The following is a 19,016-nucleotide window of genomic DNA, read 5'->3' as shown; positions in this document are numbered from 1 at the left end:
TATGTATTGGATTTTAGTCCGCTGAACAGCAGATACTCTGCCGGAATTTTAAGTTTTCTAGAAATATTTAGTACAGCTTACTACACTAGTTGTTTTAAAATTACTGCGTGAGTTGTTTGATATATGTTCCAGCCGCCTGTGGCTGATGTATATAGTGTTTGTATCTCAGTTTAAGGTCGCCGGTATAGGGGAGACTCTGTCAAAATTTTTTGGTAGGGATTCCTCGTGGTTTCGATCACACCGGTTATGTAGAGTTATAGTTAAGTAACGGTCATCCTTAGAGTGTAGTAGTAGTAAGAAGGGTGGTCGTTACATGATAAGTCAAAGAAATAAATATTAAATATATGTGCTTGCTATTATATTAGGATTAAGAGCACACACTTCCATAATAACTAAGGTTTAGTTCTTTTATTAAGTCAGTACAAAAAGAACTTACCTAAATGGTCCTACTCAATACTCTTAGAGTGTACCAGTGTAATTTATTAATCAAGATAAACTAATACTTAATTACACTACGACTATTCCGATGGTTTGTTCCTTTCCATCTTAGTCGTGAGCAACTGTTTATAATTTATAAAGAACCGTCAACATAATCTTCTGTGTGTGACACCACACACCATGTTGTCTACTTCATAAATTAATTGAACAATTACATTTAACAAATAAATGTAGATATTGACCAATGTGATTCTTTTATTTCAAAATAAATGTTTACAAAATCTAGGCTTTTAGTATACACTCCAACATTGTTGGCAAGATCGGGCTGTGGAAGAGAAGAGGAGGCAGTGTCAGGTAGACAAAGGATTCTTCTCCTTGGCCACTTCTTTTTTTTTTTGGGGGAGGGGATCGACGCTTCAGTTGGGGAAGAGAAGGAGAGTTCGGCGCAGAGAGGAGATGTAGGGAACGAGTGATAAAAAGAAAAGAAAAAGAATAAAAATTATTTAAAGAAATTCAACATTTGCTCGTTTAAATGGGGTAGCTTAAATAGGCTTTCCCTTGGTCAAATAATTAATCCCCTTAAACTCGTCATACGAGCTCCGAAAAATGTCCAAAAAAATTATTAAAATTCTGTTAAGGTTATTTATCATTTTTTAGTATATTACATTCTCCCCCACTAATAAAAATTTGGTCCCCAAATTTTTATTATTTACCGTCAATAAGTACTAACAACAGGTAAACAGTATAAATGTTGAACGGAAAACTAACCCACACACCTCAAGCGAAAAGATGGGGGTATCGAGCTCAGATCGTATCCTCGAGCTCCCAGGTAGCCTCCTCATCAGAATGATTCTACCATCCAACTTTAACCAGTCGGATAGTCTTTTTCTACAGCTGACGCTCTTTGAGGTCCAGAATCCATACCGAAACCTCCTCGTAGGTACCGTCAGGCTGAATGGGAACTGATATATCTGACAGAATATGTACTGGGTCGGGTACATATCTCCTCAGCATAGACACATGGAATACATCATGAATACCTGCTAGAGCCGGTGGTAGCTCCAGACGATAAGCTATCGCTCCAATCCTCTCCAAGATCTGGAAAGGCCCAATGTATCGTGGAGCTACTCACCTCGGAGGCCAAATCTCTTCACCCCTTTCATGGGTGAGACTCAAAAATGCATGGTCACCAGTAGAGAACTCCAAGGGTCTACGTCTCCGATCTGCATAACTCTTCTGACGATCCTGCGCGTCGGACATCCTCCGTTTGATAGTACGGACAAACTCTACCTCTTGCTCAGCTCTCTGAGGTCCTAACAACTATGCCTCCCTAACCTCCTCCTAGAGGGTCGGTGTCCCACAAGGCCTACCATACATCGCTTCAAACAGTGTCATCTAGATAGCCGAATAATAGCTATTGTTATAGGCGAACTCTACTAATGACAGGAGGCGTCGCGAGCGAGCGCGGTCGACGCTTCAGTTGGGGAAGAGAAGGAGAGTTCGGCGCAGAGAGGAGATGTAGGGCACGGGTGATAAAAAGAAAAGAAAAAGAATAAAAATTATTTAAAGAAATTCAACATTTGCTCGTTTAAATGGGGTAGTTTAAATAAGCTTTCCCTTAGTCAAATAATTAATCCCCTTAAACTTGTCATACGAGCTCCGAAAAATCTCCAAAAAATTTCTAAAAATTCTGTTAAGGTTATTTACCATTTTTTAGTATATTACATTCTCCCCCACTAATAAAAATTTGGTCCCCAAATTTTTATTATTTACCGTCAATAAGTACTAACAACAGGTAAATAGTATAAATGTTAAACGGAAAACTAACCCACATACCTCAAGCAAAAAGATGGGGGTATCGAGCTCAGATCGTATCCTCGAGCTCCCAGGTAGTCTCCTCATCAAAATGATTCTACCATCCAACTTTAACCAGCCGGATAGTCTTTTTCTACAGCTGACGCTCTTTGAGGTCCAGAATCCATACCGAAACCTCCTCGTAGGTAGCGTCAGACTGAATGGGAACTGATATATCTGACAGAATATATACTGGGTCGGGTACATATCTCCTCAGCATAGACACATGGAATACATCATGAATACCTGCTAGAGTCGGTGGTAGCTCCAGACGATAAGCTACCGCTCCAATCCTCTCCAAGATCTGGAAAGGCCCAATGTATCGTGGAGCTACTTACCTCGGAGGCCAAATCTCTTCACCCCTTTCATGGGTGAGACTCAAAAATACATGGTCACCAGTAGAGAACTCCAAGGGTCTACGTCTCCGATCTGCATAACTCTTCTGACGATCCTGCACCTCGGACATCCTCCGTTTGATAGTACGGACAAACTCTGCCTCTTGCTGAGCTCTCTGAGGTCCTAACAACTATGCCTCCCCAACCTCCTCCTAGAGGGTGGGTGTCCCACAAGGCCTACCATACATCGCTTCAAACAGTGTCATCTAGATAGCCGAATGATAGCTATTGTTATAGGCGAACTCTACTAATGGCAGGTGGTCCCCCCAACTGCCTCTGAAATCCATAACACAAGTCCTCTAAAGTCTGGATGGTCCGCTCTGACTGTCCATCTGTCTGTGGATGGAATGCTGTATTGAATCGTAGTTGTATGCCCAAGGCTTGCTGCAGACTCTGCTAGAACTGGGACGTGAACCGTGGATCTCTATCCGATATAATACTCAAAGGAACACCATGCAATCTGATGATCTCTTGATAATATAGCTCTGCCAATCGATCCAGAGAATCGGTCTTCCAGATCGCTAAGAAGTGTGCAGATTTGGTTAATCGGTCAACGATCATCCAAATTGCGTCATGGCCTCGTCGTGTCCTAGGTAATCCCACCAAAAAATCCATAGTGATGTGCTCCCATTTCCACTCTGGAATAGGGATCCTCTGAAGTAATTCGGCAGGTCTCTGGTGCTTAGCCTTCACTTGCTGACAAATTAGACATCTAGCTACAAACTCCGCAATGTCTTTCTTCATGCCGTTCCACCAATAGGAATGCCTCAAATCTCAATACATGCATGTTTCACCTGGGTAGATCACAAATCGGGAGCGATGAGCCTCTTGAAGTAGCTCCTCCAAGACCGGGTGAGACTGAGGTACGCATAACCTACCTTGGAAATAAATAACACCCTCGTCATCTAGGGTGAACTTCGTCTACTGCCCAGAAGCCATCTAGCTACCAATGAATTGTAAGCACTGATAACTGGCCTACGCCTCTCGGATCCTCATCCTGATTGATGACTCAGCAACCATGGTAACCAAAATACCCTGCTCTGTCTGTCTCTGCTCCTCAAGGCCCAACTCAGAGAAACCCTGAATCAAGTCTGTGACAAAAACTCAGTGGCATGCTAAAGTCCCTCTGGACTTCCGGCTAAGTGCATCGGCAACCACATTAGCTTTCCCCGGGTGGTAGCTAATGGTACAGTCATAATTCTTCAGAAACTCCATCCATATCCTCTGTCGAGTTCCTTCTGAGTAAAAAGATATTTGAGACTCTTATGATCCTCTATTGTCGTCCCCATTAAACCTGGACTTGGTGGAAGTATACTAGAGTCCAAGGACAGGCACCGGAGGGTGCGAAGAACTGGCTATCAGAAATAAAGGATTCAAGAAGAAGCAACGAGCGAATTTAGCTAAGGAAAAAGTGAAGAAACTTACAGAGCGGAGAAGAAGAGGAGAAGAAGCATCGCGGGGGTTGTTCAAAGATGAAAATACAAGAGTGAAGATGACGACGACGCGAAGTAAGGTTTATAAACCTCGCGGTCAATCGCCTTGAGCCATCCAATCGTCTTGAGCCATCCGATCAAGGGTTGCGAAGACCTAGGAGAAGATCCGACCATAGAATTTGAAAAGGCGCCTATCACATCACCAGCGGATATCTGCTTGTCACGTCGAGCATGCGGCGGTAGAAAGTAGGACACCTAGAAGTAAGTTATAGCGGAGCATTAATGAGGCTTAATTAAAAGGCATAAGTGACGTGCTTGGCCATGATGAGCGGAGATTTACACGGTCTTCTAGACATTGAGATGATGTCAGCTCTTATCGTTGGGCGCCCTGACAAGAAAGTCTAACGAAAGGGGGAAAATCTCTAAGTGTTGGCATCAACCATCCTGATCAACATAGATATCCGACTAGGGTATAGCTGAGCAGTCGATCCAGCACTAAGCTTATCAAGTATGATCCGAGTGGCAGCAACACGCCCAGGCCAACCGTTGAAGTAGTATGACCGATTTATGTGATCCGATTAGAAGTTCAAGACAAAAAAGGAATGGTCGGTCGATGATGTAAACCACGAATAACGACAATTAGAAAATATTAGCCGACCAGCATCCAAAGCATGGAGAGTGTTCAATCAACGGAGGTTACCTGAGGGACTACTTGTCCAGTCAGTCAGCCTTGCAGTCTTCTTCGACTAGACTTGAGGGGAAGACTTGTGATGCAGTGATAAAAGGGGCCCACTAAGTGCGGGTCAAAGGATGGAGAGAGCAGTCGACATGGAGGTCAAAGTCAAGGTGGTCAATGATAGGATGTCCGAAGGCCTACCTATGGTAGCCGAGTGGAGGGTGATTATAATGGTCGAGAGATGCGTGCAGTGTCCGATCGGTAAGAGATTTGTCCGAGCCTGCCCTCGTCTAGCTCAGAATAATGTTTCGGATCGACATAATGCTAAGGTCACTAAAGCACTTATCCGAGCAGAAGGAGAAAAACTACTATACTCGATCACCATAAGGAAGAGCAGCCGAACAGACCGAGTGGAAGAATACTAACTGAGTGGTTTCCCCGCTCGGCCGATCGATGGGAACGTGGACGTGTATTTGGATATACTTTGGGAGATGGCGTCGTAGCCACGTGGCATGGTCTACATGTGGGCATACGACAGACAAATTGGAGAATGTGTCTCGGCCAATTGGAGAACGTGTCAATGACCACGTGTCCATGCCCAATTAGAGAACGTATCCATGACTAATAGGAGAATGTGCCCACGTCTCAGAAAACGCACACGTCGCCCACTAGGGTATTATATAAAGGGGGTTCGTACATCAGTGCAGGGACGTATTATTTTACTGTTTACACGCGCACTACTATTTTATCTTCTTCTTTCTCTTGCCGGTGACTGACTTGAGCTTTGGAGGGTCAATGCTGGAAACCCCTTCCTTGGTCCAGCATTGACATTTCTTGTGATTACAGATCGGTGAATGGTCTACTTCCAGTCAATGCAACAGCCATATCCCTAGCTTTTCGTCTCCACGATTTTCGAACAAGATCAATGGTAATGAGTCTCTATAAATAATGACTTTTAGGACCCTTAAGCACACACCTTTCAATAATAACAATACCATCTTAGAAAAGGTTTGGACTGTTAGAAGGTTCTAAAGCATTAAGCAATAAAAATGGTTTCAAGTGTTCTTCAAATATCAATAGCGGAAAGTAATGATCGATTTATCTTTCCACATTTAGTTATCATGTTTATTTAGTACAAAGTATGATTTAAATATATAACAATTGGTATTAGGTCACTTTTACCTTGATATAATTTTCAATCAAACAATTTACTTATGCAATCTTCTAATTTTTGAAATTTAAAAAAAAAATCAAAATTTAGAATTTGGGGGGAAAATTATCCTTCCATAATTATGAAAAATCATTTTCTTGGAATAAATTTATATGTGATATAATAAATTTATATATAATATATCAATTATTATAAATTTTATTTTGTTATACATGTGATTTGATGTTATGTTCGTAAATTTCACATGTACTTTAAGTTGAAAATTTTTGACTTATGAAAATTTATTATATGAATAATTAAGCTTAATAATAATTATAAGGTGGCATAAGAAGACATAATCCGATAGAGTTATTCATAGACTAGTCTTATTGATGCTCCCACCTTAGGCTAACGTTTGGGCTATTAGTATACCTGGTAACGTTGCTTTGTTTAAGGAGGTTAGTTTTTAAAGAAACATTGCCTTACTAATCTTTTTTGAGAGCACTCTAGGAAAGTATTAATTGTGCTACTAATTAATTAGTATATAAAGATTAAGAAAAGCTAAAAAAATTTGTTAGATAAACGGTATAATTTTAAATAATTAAGGTTTAAACACAACATCCTTAATTATATAAAATTATACATTAAGTGAAATAGGATCACATAACAAACATAAATTATAATTGATTATATAAACATGACAAATTTTACTCCATAGGAATCTTTGTTATATTTATATGATTAACTAGAATAAAATATCAAATTATATTTTCTTAATTTACCCATAGAAGTTAAAGAAAATATAATTAGATAATTTTATTATATAGTTATAGTAAAATCTAATTGAATTAAACTTTAGCCCATAAGTAAATTTATGCCACAAAATTTTTCTCTAAATATAATTTACATTGGTAAATATGACATTTTCCTCTTTTTTTAATTAGCATGTATATAATTTTTGTAGCACAATTTTCAAATTTCTCTAATATGCATTGTGATATCCCTGAGCTCAAGGGTGATAACTATAAAGTTTGAAAGAAAAGGGTTCTCCTTCATTTGGGTGGTTGGACATTGACTATATCATAAGAAAAGATGAGTCACTTGCTATTAATGAAATCAGCATTTCTGTTGAGATTGACCTTTATGAAAAATGGCAGCTATCTAATTGTCTTTACATAATGTTTATAAAGACCAAAATCTCTACTAGCATTCGTGGTTCAATTGAAGAGTATGGAAAAGTCAAGGACATAAATAAGGAAATTGATGAACAATTTACAACTTCAGACAAGGCCCTTGCTAGCACCCTAATAATGGAACCTCATCATTAAGGCTCATCAGCGTGAAAGGTGTGTGAGTGCACATCATGAAGATAAGGAATCTAGTGGCTCGATTAAAGACACTCAAGGTGGAAATATCTTAAACTTTCCTTATGCATCACATCTTATGCACTCTTCCTCATCAATATGGTCTCTTCAAAATCGCTTATAATACACATAAGGATAAGTGGTTAATCAATGAGTTAATGACCATGTGTGTACAATAGGTAGGAAGGTTGTTGATGGAAATAAGTGATAGTGTTCTTATGACTGCACAAGGGAAGCCACAAAAATAAGTCACAGTCGAGGGAAAAGGGATAGAGAAGATTCCACCCTAACTTAACATCATGAAAGAATCCAAGTATTCTTTTTTCCTATAAAAAGAAGGGGTATATGAATAAGATTGCGCCAAATTTAAAGAATGGTTTAAAAAGAAAGGTATTTTTATCTCATTTGTCCATTATGAATCTAATATGGTTAATATGATTTATAACATTTGGTGTATTGATTCTGGTTCTACAATCCATGTCATAAATATATTGCAAGGTATGCAAAACCTAAGGAACCCAGTAGGAAGTGAGCAGAACATCTATTCAGGAAATAAGATGTGCTCACATGTGAAGGCAATTAGAACATACATTTTAATTTTTGAGACTCATTACCATTGATCCTCAAGTTTTGTTTCAAAGTTGAAAAAAATATTTTATGTTCCTAATTTTGTAAGAAATTTAATTTCTATTTCAAGGTTTGTACCATTTGGATATTCTTTTAAAATTTTAAATAATTATATGAATTTATTTTATAAATCTAATCTTGTTGGAAATGGTATAATGATTGATGACCTTTATTTTATATCTTTGTAAAATAATAGTAATACCACTATGCATGTTCGCGGTTATTAAAAAATGTATTTTAAATGAGGATTCTTCTACTTTATGACATTAAAGATTGGGATATATCTCTATAGAGAAGATAAAAAGATTAGTAAATGGTGGTGTATTTGGTACTTTAGATTTTGCTAATTTTAAGAATTGTGTGGACTGCATTAAGGGAAAGTAAACCAACAAATCCTAAAAGGGTGCCAAGAAAAGTACTAAAATATTGAAGATCGTACATTCAGATATATGTTGTTCAGACATGGATATGCATGATCTGAAATACTTCAGCTCTTTCATTGATGATTACTCATAATATATGTATATCTGCCCGCTTCATAAAAAAAAGTGAAGCAATAAGTATCTTTAAGATATTTAAGGTTGAGGTAGAAAAACAATGTGAAAAATAAATCAAGATCGTGAGAACAGATAGAGATGGAGAATATTATGGTAGATACACTGAGAGTGGACAAGCACTTGATTCATTTGCGAAGTTTCTTCAAGAAAATGGAATTGTTGTTAACCTCCGCAAGTGTACGGAAATGTCGCAAGTAATATACAAGATTATCGTATCCACAGGGACAGGAATAAGCACTAGAAATGTTTCAACACGAGTTAGCTAAACAACTAATCAATTGGTTTCCAAAAGCTAAATGTAACTAATGAAAAGTAAACATACAAATGAAAAATCAACAAACAAGATTATGGGCTATGATAAGGGAATGTTCTAGGAGTTTTGGTTTCTTTGTAAGATTCCTCAATGTAAATGATCTACCAAATCCTATTTCTCAATTGTCTAACATTTATAGAAGGTTGCCGGTTCTCTCTTGCAATAGACAACCGGCCTAGGACTGAAATCTATACCTAAATGTGATCAATTAGATATGAACTTATGTTGTCCTTACACGGGCATGTTCCTGCCACGAAGATCCCTCGGATAATCAACACAAAGATCATACTTCTTAACTCATAAGATATAAAGATTAATCCCTAAATCTATCCTACCCTCTTGAATCATCCTATTTTTCCCTAAATCTTATCCCTCAAACGTCCTTACACGGGCTTACACCTTTCGCGTGCTTCCCTCGGAAAATCGAGTGGGAGATAATCTCTACAAGATCGATAGGACATTCAAACAATCAATCTAAAATGAGAATTAGGCCCATATCACAACAATTCATTCAAGATTGAATTGATACAAACAAGACAATATCATAGAAATAAGGAAATGGCAAATCCACAAGAGTTTACATCAATTCATTATACAAATACTCCCTCCATCCTAAAACAAAGAGATCTACTCCATGAATCGAAGAGAGAAATCCCAAAATACAAAGATTACAAGCATTTCTTTGATCCCCAATCCAAGAAGAGGAGAGAAAGAAAAGTTATATATCTAAGATTAAGCTTGGTCTTCGGATCCAATCCACGCTCCCGGAGTCGAATCCGTTGAAGATCCTCCTTTAGTTCGCCCAGAAATCCTCCCAAGATTGGAAGGAAAGACCCAAATCTCGCTTTCTCCAAAAGGGGAGAAGATCCCTTTTCAAATAAAAAAGAAGGGCTTATATAGAGGTGAGTTTTGGGCGCCACATGGCCCCGTGGCACGGCCGTGTGAGATCCACACGACAAGAGCCACTCTCCTCTCTACCAACTTCACACGGTCGTGTGGTGCACACGGCCATGTCATGTTCTGCTTCTGTTTTCTTTACACAGCCGTGTAGATCTACACGGCCATGTAAAGTTTCAACACTGGATGGCCTACACGGTCGTGTGCCACACACGACCATGTTCTTCTCCTGCTCTGTTAAGGTTACACGCCCGTGTGGATTCACACGGCCATGTCATACTTCTCCTCTGGAAACATTACACGGCCATGTGGCTCACACGGCCATATGGAGTTCACACCCCCTTACATCACATGGCCATGTGGCTCACACCCCCCCCCCCTGCATAGCTATATCTTATTGAAATGTCTTTTACTCCATCAAGATGGGATTTTCTCTGGTTGATGTCTTCTTAAAGGTTGTATAGATTGAAGTTATCTACAAATTGGTTCAAAGAATAGCCAAAAACACTAACGGAGCACAAAGTTATGCTTGTTTTACTCTTGGTGTGCATTGCAGGAATTCCACACGGCCGTGTCTCATAGACACGCATTTTAGACCTTCAGGACGTAGTTTTCGCTGGTTGAAGTCTTCATAAGAGTTGTAGATATTGAAGTTATATACATTTTGATATCTGGAACGGCTCATAAATCCAACCGACTAGAAAGTTATGATCATTTTACTTTTGGTCTGCAGTACTGAATTTTCACACGGCCGTGTGAAGTTCACACGGCCTTAGCACGCCCCCTACACGGCCTTGACATGGGGGTGTGGTCTCCACACAGCCTAAACTTGGGAAAACTATATTTTTGTATGCCCGTGACACTCGGAAAGCTCTAGACTTCATTTAAGCTCCGTTTTTGCTCCAAATTGCATCCTATCAATCAAAACAAGCAAAGAGTAGATCTCCGAACAAAATATGATGGAAGTATGACATTATAATTAAATATGGTGCAATAAACATAGATTATGTTAATGAAATACAAGTAGATGTGCGTCAAAGTATGCATAAAAGTATATATAATCTATGCACATCACACCCCCAGACTTAAACATTTACTTGTCCTCAAGCAAAATGCTGCAATCTACATTCATATGTTCTACAACACATTCATAAACCCTAATATATTTTCCTAACTCTATCAAAAAGTTTCACTAACAAGCATGATCATGAAAACAAAGTCAAGTATGGCTCAAGCATAAGTATCTTGTGCTCAGTGCAAAAAGTACTTAAACCCTTCAAGTTACAATCTATATCCTAGTCAGGTCATCATCAAATTTGAATTCCTAATGTTTCCAGTGATAGATAAGTAATCAGTGATAGACACTTACTTGCTACACACTTTGTTCATATTTCTCAATCAACCCAAGGTCTCAAAGGCGTGCTCAATTTCAAGAGAAGCTAAGCACTCATTTCCCCAGTAACCTAACTCGGTCTCAAAGGGGTGACTTGCTAGATTCCACTCATGACAACTGTTTTTTTATATCCCTTATTCATTTTTTTTCCATTTTTTTTTCATAAGTGTTTGCATTGTGCAAAACTTATTCACAAATGTACTTTTAGCACAAATGTTGGGATATTTTGATTTTTCCAAATAAGCTTACATGATTTGAGCCTCATCCAGTAACCAAAATGAAGTTTGAGAAATCACCATGGAAACCAAGTACTAAGCAAACAAGATGAATCATGACTATTTCATTGATATCAACTATTCAAACATCAAATATAGTGAAGTGAAGGTAAGACCCTTAGGGTTAACCCAAAACTAAAACTCATCTCCATATGATTCTTAGCTTATTTCATGCTACCCAAGATAGAGAAAAGAAGTACATAAAGCTTACTACTAGCATCATTTAAAACATCATGAATCTAGATAATAAACGTGCTAGTATTTTGCATTAAGGAACAAACAATCATGATATGATGAATGATGCAACTAGCAAAAAACAAAAAATTTATTATGCAAAAAACTAAACTAAATCAAATGCATCTAATGCATCCCCCCAGACTTAAACTTTTCATTGTCCCAATGAAAACTAAAAATAATGTGGAGAAGATTTATGAAATTTAGAGAAGTTACCAAGTGATGAGCTCCAAATGGTTGACATTCATGTTTTAAAAATACTCATCTATCCAATGCTCACATTCCTCCACAACTTTGAATTCTATAAAAATAAGATAGACAAGAAAAATTAAGTAGAGGATACATGTTTATTATAAAGAAAGAACTAAAGACATAAAAGAAAATAAGGAAAATGAACTTGGGTTGCCTCCCAAGAAGCGCTTGTTTAAGGTCATTAGCTCGACCACCTCATTAGATTCATCGAAATCTCACTCTTAGAGGGGTAAGATATTTTAGAACCCTCCTACCAAGAGCTCTTATTATGGAGAGAGCTTTCATCAAAGGAGCTACAAAGTAAAGTATAACTCTCTCCATCTTCGTCTTCTTGGAAATTTTTTCAGGTGGTCGAAGATGGTTCAGATTGAGCTTCCAATTATCGGCCCATGTGAAATCTGCACATCCAAAAGAAAAACAAATCTCCCACAAGCATGTTATATAGTATAGAGCTAGAACCATATCAAGATAAGATGAATAAGTAATAAAAACTGAATCACATCCAACAAAGTCAATTATAGGTACCTCCATAAAGTTTTCCAAAAGATCACAAGAAATACTAACCTTCCTTTGCTGAGAAATACCTGAAATTTCTAAACATGTAGATGTGACTTCCTCTGAATCAAATGATGGTTCTAGCTCTAACTCAGGTGTTGATGATATCAATGATGGTGATTCTTGAGACTCTGCTAGCTCTGCATAAGTCCCTACACATTGTTCCACAACATGATCAATTCTTAAAACCTCTAAGGGTTGTGTTGACAAAGGTGGTGATCCTTGAGATGTTGCTTCCACAACACAACTCCCTACACATTCTTCCATATCATCATCATCAACACATACATCAAAAAATAAACCAACATCTATGTCCTCAATAGGAGAATCAATAACAAGAGGATCAATAACTTCACTTGCAGTTTTAAGTTGATCTACCACATCACATTTATCATCTGAAAGTTCAATGTCACTATAACACCCTATAAAATTTGGAGGTAGATCTGAAAACTTATTTACCACTGCATTATCTTCATAATCCTCATCTGAAGAGTCTTCATCTTTATACAAATTCAAAAATCTGCACTCAACCTTACCAGTGTCACAGAATTTTTTAAAGTCGTAATTCTCATTGACCCCCACTAACCTTTGTGGAAAAGGAACCCTTAGTGAAGGTCTTGGGAAAGGTACTTCTAATTTCCCATATTCCCTTTTAGCTTGTGGAGGAGATTCAACTTGCTTATCTAGTGTTGGTATGATCAATCGTTGAGGGAAAGGTACTTGTGACATTTGGGAACTTCCTAGAGAAATGGAACTGAGTTCTTGTGATCTTCTATTATTCTTCTCCTCAATTCTAAACATGTCATTCTTCAGAAGTTCTTCATGATTTTTGCCACTTCTCAACCCAACATCATCACACTTTTCATTAGATCTTGACTGTGTAGGAGGGGGATCTTCTTTAAACCATTTTAAAACAATGCTATCAAGCTTTGCCCCCAAATGTTTGAACTCCTCACTCTGTGACTTGTGAATTTCAACATTTTTAGGTGGTTAAACTTCATTTTGTTTGACAGACTCTCTTACATTTATGGCTTGCACTTCTTGAATATCTGAGGGAAATTCCATCCAACTTTTGTTCGACCATTCATGGAGGTTCAATGTCACTTGATCAATTAATGAATAAGCTTCATCTACACTTTTGTCCATAAAAGAACCTCCAGCTGATGAATCCAATAAACTCTTGTCTGAGAAAGAAATTCCCCCATAGAATATGTGCAAAATAAACCATTTTTCAAAACCATGATGAGGGCACTGTCTTTGAAGACTCTTGAATCTATCCCATGCTTCAAATAATGATTCTCCATATGCCTGAGCAAAATTTGTTATGCAATTCCTCATATACACTGTTCTACTTGGAGGGAAAAATTATTCAGAAATTGCTTCTCCAATTGTTCCCAACTTGTGATGCTTTGAGGACAGAGAAAATATAGCCAAGTCCTTGCTTTATCCTTGATACTGAAAGGAAATGTCATCAATCGAACTGCATCTGCTGATACTCCTTCACATTTCATGAAATCACAAATCTCTAAAAATGTTTCAAGATGCAGATAAGGACTTTCTGATACTTCTCCTCCAAATTTGTGACCTTGTATCATGAAAATTATCTCTGGGTTTAGTTGGAAACTTTCTGCTTCAATATGAGGTTGCACAATGGGAAATAAAAATCTTGCAGAAAAGGGTATAGAAAAATTTCTCATGGGCCTGTTTGACATGTTAGTGCTCATGGATATTCAAGAAAAAAAATTTATCAAGAATCAAAGACAAGAAATAAAATGCAATATGAAAAACAAGAAAGAAAATGCAAAATTTAAATTGCAAGAAAGAAAGTGCATAATGAAAACAAAAAAGAAAAGACAAAAGGAAAAAGAAAAATGTTTAGAATAATTCATATGCTAATCAACTAACAAGATATGTTTACAAAAGAAAAGTAGAGAAAAATTTAAAGAAAAAGAAGAACATAGAAAAGCTAGACTAGAATGCTAGAAATCAATAATGCAGAATTAGAATAGCAACAAGAAAAATTTACAAAAAGTAGAAAAGAATACAAGAAAAACAGAATTCTAAAGATTAGTTACAATTATACTAATGATAAAGAAAGAAAAGTTATGTTTAGTCTAACTCAATTGATAATCTCTAATGTTATAGCGCAGTCCCCGACAACGGCGCCAAAAACTTGTTGACCTCTGCAAGTGTACGGAAATGTCGTAAGTAATATAAAAGATTATCGTATCCACAGGGACTAGAATAAGCACTAGAAATGTTTCAACATGAGTTAGCTAAACAACTAATCAATTGGTTTCCAAAAGCTAAATGTAACTAATCAAAAGTAAACATAGAAATGAAAAATCAACAAACAAGATTATGGGCTATGATAAAGGAATGTTCTAGGAGTTTTGGTTTCTTTGTAAGATTCCTCAATGTAAATGATCTACCAAATCCTATTTCTCAATTGTCCAACATTTATAAAAGGTTTCCGGTTCTCTCTTGCAATAGACAACCGGCCTAGGACTGAAATCTATACCTAAATGTGATCAATTAGATATGAACTTATGTTGTCCTTACACGGGCATGTTCCTGTCACGAAGATCCCTCGGATAATCAACACAAAGATCATACTTCTCAACTCATAAGATATAAAGATTAATCCCTAAATCTATCCTACCCTCTTGAATCATCCTATTTTTCCCTAAATCTTATCCCTCAAACGTCCTTACACGGGCTTGCACCTTTCGCGTGCTTCCCTCGGAAAATCGAGTGGGAGATAATCTCTACAAGATCCATAGGACATTCAAACAATCAATCTAAAATGAGAATTAGGTCCATATCACAACAATTCATTCAAGATTGAATTGATACAAACAAGATAATATCATAGAAACAAGGAAATGACAAATCCACAAGAGTTTACATCAATTCATCATATAAATACTCTCTCCATCCTAAAACAAAGAGATCTACTCCATGAATCGAAGAGAGAAATCCCAAAATACAAAGATTACAAGCATTTCTTTGATCCCCAATCCAAGAAGAGGAGAGAAAGAAAACTTATCTAAGATGAAGCTTGGTCTTCGGATTCAATCCACGCTCCCGGAGTCGAATCCGTTGAAGATCCTCCTTTAGATCACCCAGAAATCCTCCCAGGATTGGAAGGAAAGACTCAAATCTCGCTTTCTCCCAAAGGGGAGAAGATCCCCTTTCAAATCAAGAAGAAGGGCTTATATAGAGGTGAGTTTTGGGCGCCACACGGCCCCGTGGCATGGCCGTGTGAGATCCACACGACCAAAGCCACTCTCCTCTCTGCCAACTTCACATGGCCATGTGGTGCACACGGCCATATCATGTTCTGCTTCTGTTTTCTTTACACGGCCGTGTAGATCTACACGGCCATGTAAAGTTTCAACACTGGATGCCCTACACGGTCGTGTGCCACACACGACCATGTTCTTCTCCTGCTCTGTTAAGGTTACACGCCCGTGTGGATTCACACGGCCATGTCATACTTCTCCTCTGGAAACATTACACGGCCATGTGGCTCACACGGCCATGTGGAGTTCACACCCCCTTACATCACATGGCCATGTGGCTCACACACCCCCCTGCATAGCTATATCTTATTGCAATGTCTTTTACTCCATCAAGATGGAATTTTCTCTGGTTGATGTATTCTTCAAAGTTTTAGATATTGAAGTTATCTACAAAGTGGTTCAAAGAACAGCCCAAAACACCAACGGAGCACAAAGTTATGCCTGTTTTACTCTTGGTATGCAATGCAGGAATTCCACACGGCCGTGTGCCAAGGCCGTGTCTCATAGAAACTCATTTTATACCTTCATTACGTAGTTTTTTCTGATTGAATTCTTCATAAGAGTTGTAGATCTTGAAGTTATCTACATTTTGATATCTGGTACGGCTCATAACTCCAACCGAACAGAAAGTTATGATCATTTTACTTTTGGTTTACAGTGCTGAATTTTCACACGGCCTTCACATGGCCGTGTGAAGTTCACACGGCCTTAGCACGCCCCCTACATGGCCTTGACATGGGGGTGTGGTCTCCACATGGCCTAAACTTGGGAAAACTATATTTTTGCATGCCCGTGACACTTCGAAAGCTCTAGACTTCATTTAAGCTCCGTTTTTGCGCCAAATTGCATCCTATCAATCAAAACAAGCAAAGAGTAGATCTTCGAACAAAATATGATGGAAGTATGACATTATAATGAAATAGGGTGCAATAAATATAGATTATGCTAATGAAATATAAGTAGATGTGCGTCAAAACATGCATAAAAGTATATATAATCTATGCACATCAATTGTTGCCCAATACACCATGATTAGTTCACTGGACCAAAAATGGTATGGCTTAGAAAAGAAATTGAACTTTGATGGACATAGTTAAGAGTATGCATAATAACTCCAAACTTCCTAAATCCTTGTGGTTTGAAGCTCTTAAAATAACGATGTATATATTAAACCGAGTTCCAACCAAGGTTGTTTGAAAGATGCCATTTGAGTTATAAAAAGGTTAGAAACTGAGTTTGCTACATATATGCATTTGGGGATGTCTATTTGAAGAGTTTATAATCCACAAGAAAAGAAATTTGACCTAAGGACTATAAGTGGATATTTCATTGGATATGCCTAAAAGTCCAAATGATATAAATTTTATTGTCCATTTCACAACATTAGAATTGTGGAAACAAGAAATATAAAATTTTTTGAAAATGACTTGACTATTTGGACCTTAATGCCCGATCAGAGGGGGGTGAATAGTCGATCACCCACAATGTTCACTTCCTACAACTTATTAGCGCACAACGGAATACAAAAATAAAACTAACAAGTAGAAAGTTAAACCCTAGAAGACAATAAACAAGAAAATAAACCAACATGTTGCGTTTAGCGTGGTTCAAAGATTAAGGCTTCTACTCCACAACAGTCCGTAAGGTGGACGAGCTCAATCTGTCGATGGATGACTCTCTGAAAAACCCCGACTAGCTCAAGTAGCTCTTTGTGAGTGGAGAAATCTTGCCACAACCTCGTACAAGCACACTTGATCACACGAGAACTTAGAAGATTGCTAATAGGGATTAACCACCTCTATTTCATCACCTAGGCTAGCCATCACAAGCTCTATTATATAGAGTTTGGGGGAAAATGTCCAAGCTATTTTTTTTCGTTACCAGTCAACTGGTAAAGTCACCAGTCAATTGGCCACTATTAAAAAAATCGACTATTATATCCCAATAGCTCGATACCAGGCAACTACCATACTTATCAGTCGAGTGGTCTTCATGGGCTAAGCAAACATAATAATTATGTTTGCTGCCAGTCGACTGCTAACTTTAACAGTCGATTGGTACTTGTGCTAGTCGACTGGTAACTTTGCAACCACTAATTCTACATCCTTATGAGTTGTTGGTTCTCAACCACCAATCAACTGAGACATATACCAGTCGACTGGTAAACCCTAACTTAGGATTTTACTCCAGAGTATAATCATTCATGCACTCGTTCTTGCCTGCACAACTCTATACTTTACCTTCAAGCCTCCTCCATCAGCCTTGCATCCCTCAGATGTCTCCCCATCCTTCATACCTTGCTTCTAGGAGCTTCCAACGGCCTTGTCCTTGTTATCAGGTCTTCCCATGACCTTGCCTTCTAGCCTCCTCCATCAACCTTGCATCCCTTTGATGTTTCTCCATCCTTCATGCCTTGCCTTTAAGAGCTTCTTTCGGCCTCGATTTTTATCCTTGTCAAGTCATACTTGGACTTACACCACCAAGACTCCACTTAGACTTTTACCTTTGCCAATATCACACTTGGGCTTTTTTTTATTGTACCTATATTCTGCATACTTACAACGCATATCAAATATAACAATAAACCTAACTTAAACCTTTATACAAATACCAAAACCTAGGGTCATATTGATTTCTCCAACATTGACTAGTGGGAGTGATCATTCTCATGACATAGCTTCTGAGAAAAATTACATTAATGATCAGCCACCTTGTTTAAGTTATGGATGAGCTGTCATTCACACCCCTCAAGCACAAATGGGTGTTTGACAACCAATTAAGGAGTTCCATAAAATATTGATGAAAATCTAATTAATTAAATTGTTAATGAGGAATAAGAATGTAAAGCCCGAAAATTCTCAAAACTATTTTAGAAATATAGTATGATTTTTCTGGAATTTTTAGATATTTTTCCGGAATTTTCCGAGTAGCGGAAGTAGCAAAAATAATTAGAACCGTAAAATAACTTAGGCGGGAATCGAACCCGAGACCTATGGTTTACGGATAAGTTTAGTAACCGGTGAACCCAGCAGGGCCGTGCTGAAAGAAAGAGGAATCAATTATATTTATATTAGAATTGGGCCTAGTTACCCACTTAATATAAATAGAAGAACTTAAGTTGGGTTGATTTATTTTAGAATTGGTTCGGCACCTCCTCACCTCACGCCACTTTTCCCTTCCAAAACCTCACCGCCGCCTCTCCCTCCTTCTCCTCTTCCTCACGCACGGCACACCAAGGCAAGGGTCCATAGGTTCATCTTCCGGCGACGACTCCAACACGAAAGAGGTTCTTCTCCGC

At 38.0% G+C, this 19,016-nt stretch overlaps 1 non-coding gene across 1 annotated transcript; it reads left to right on the top strand.

The window, feature by feature from the left end:
- The first annotated feature begins 13,647 nt into the window (after positions 1–13,647).
- LOC122007440 lies at positions 13,648–13,753 on the top strand. The gene has a single exon (XR_006118937.1). It is a non-coding gene; the product is annotated as a small nucleolar RNA R71 (small nucleolar RNA).
- The last annotated feature ends 5,263 nt before the right edge of the window (positions 13,754–19,016 follow it).

This window comes from Zingiber officinale, chromosome 7B (assembly GCF_018446385.1).
Source record: "Zingiber officinale cultivar Zhangliang chromosome 7B, Zo_v1.1, whole genome shotgun sequence".
Classification (NCBI taxonomy): Eukaryota; Viridiplantae; Streptophyta; class Magnoliopsida; order Zingiberales; family Zingiberaceae; genus Zingiber; species Zingiber officinale.
This window is presented reverse-complemented; position numbering and strand designations above follow the sequence as displayed.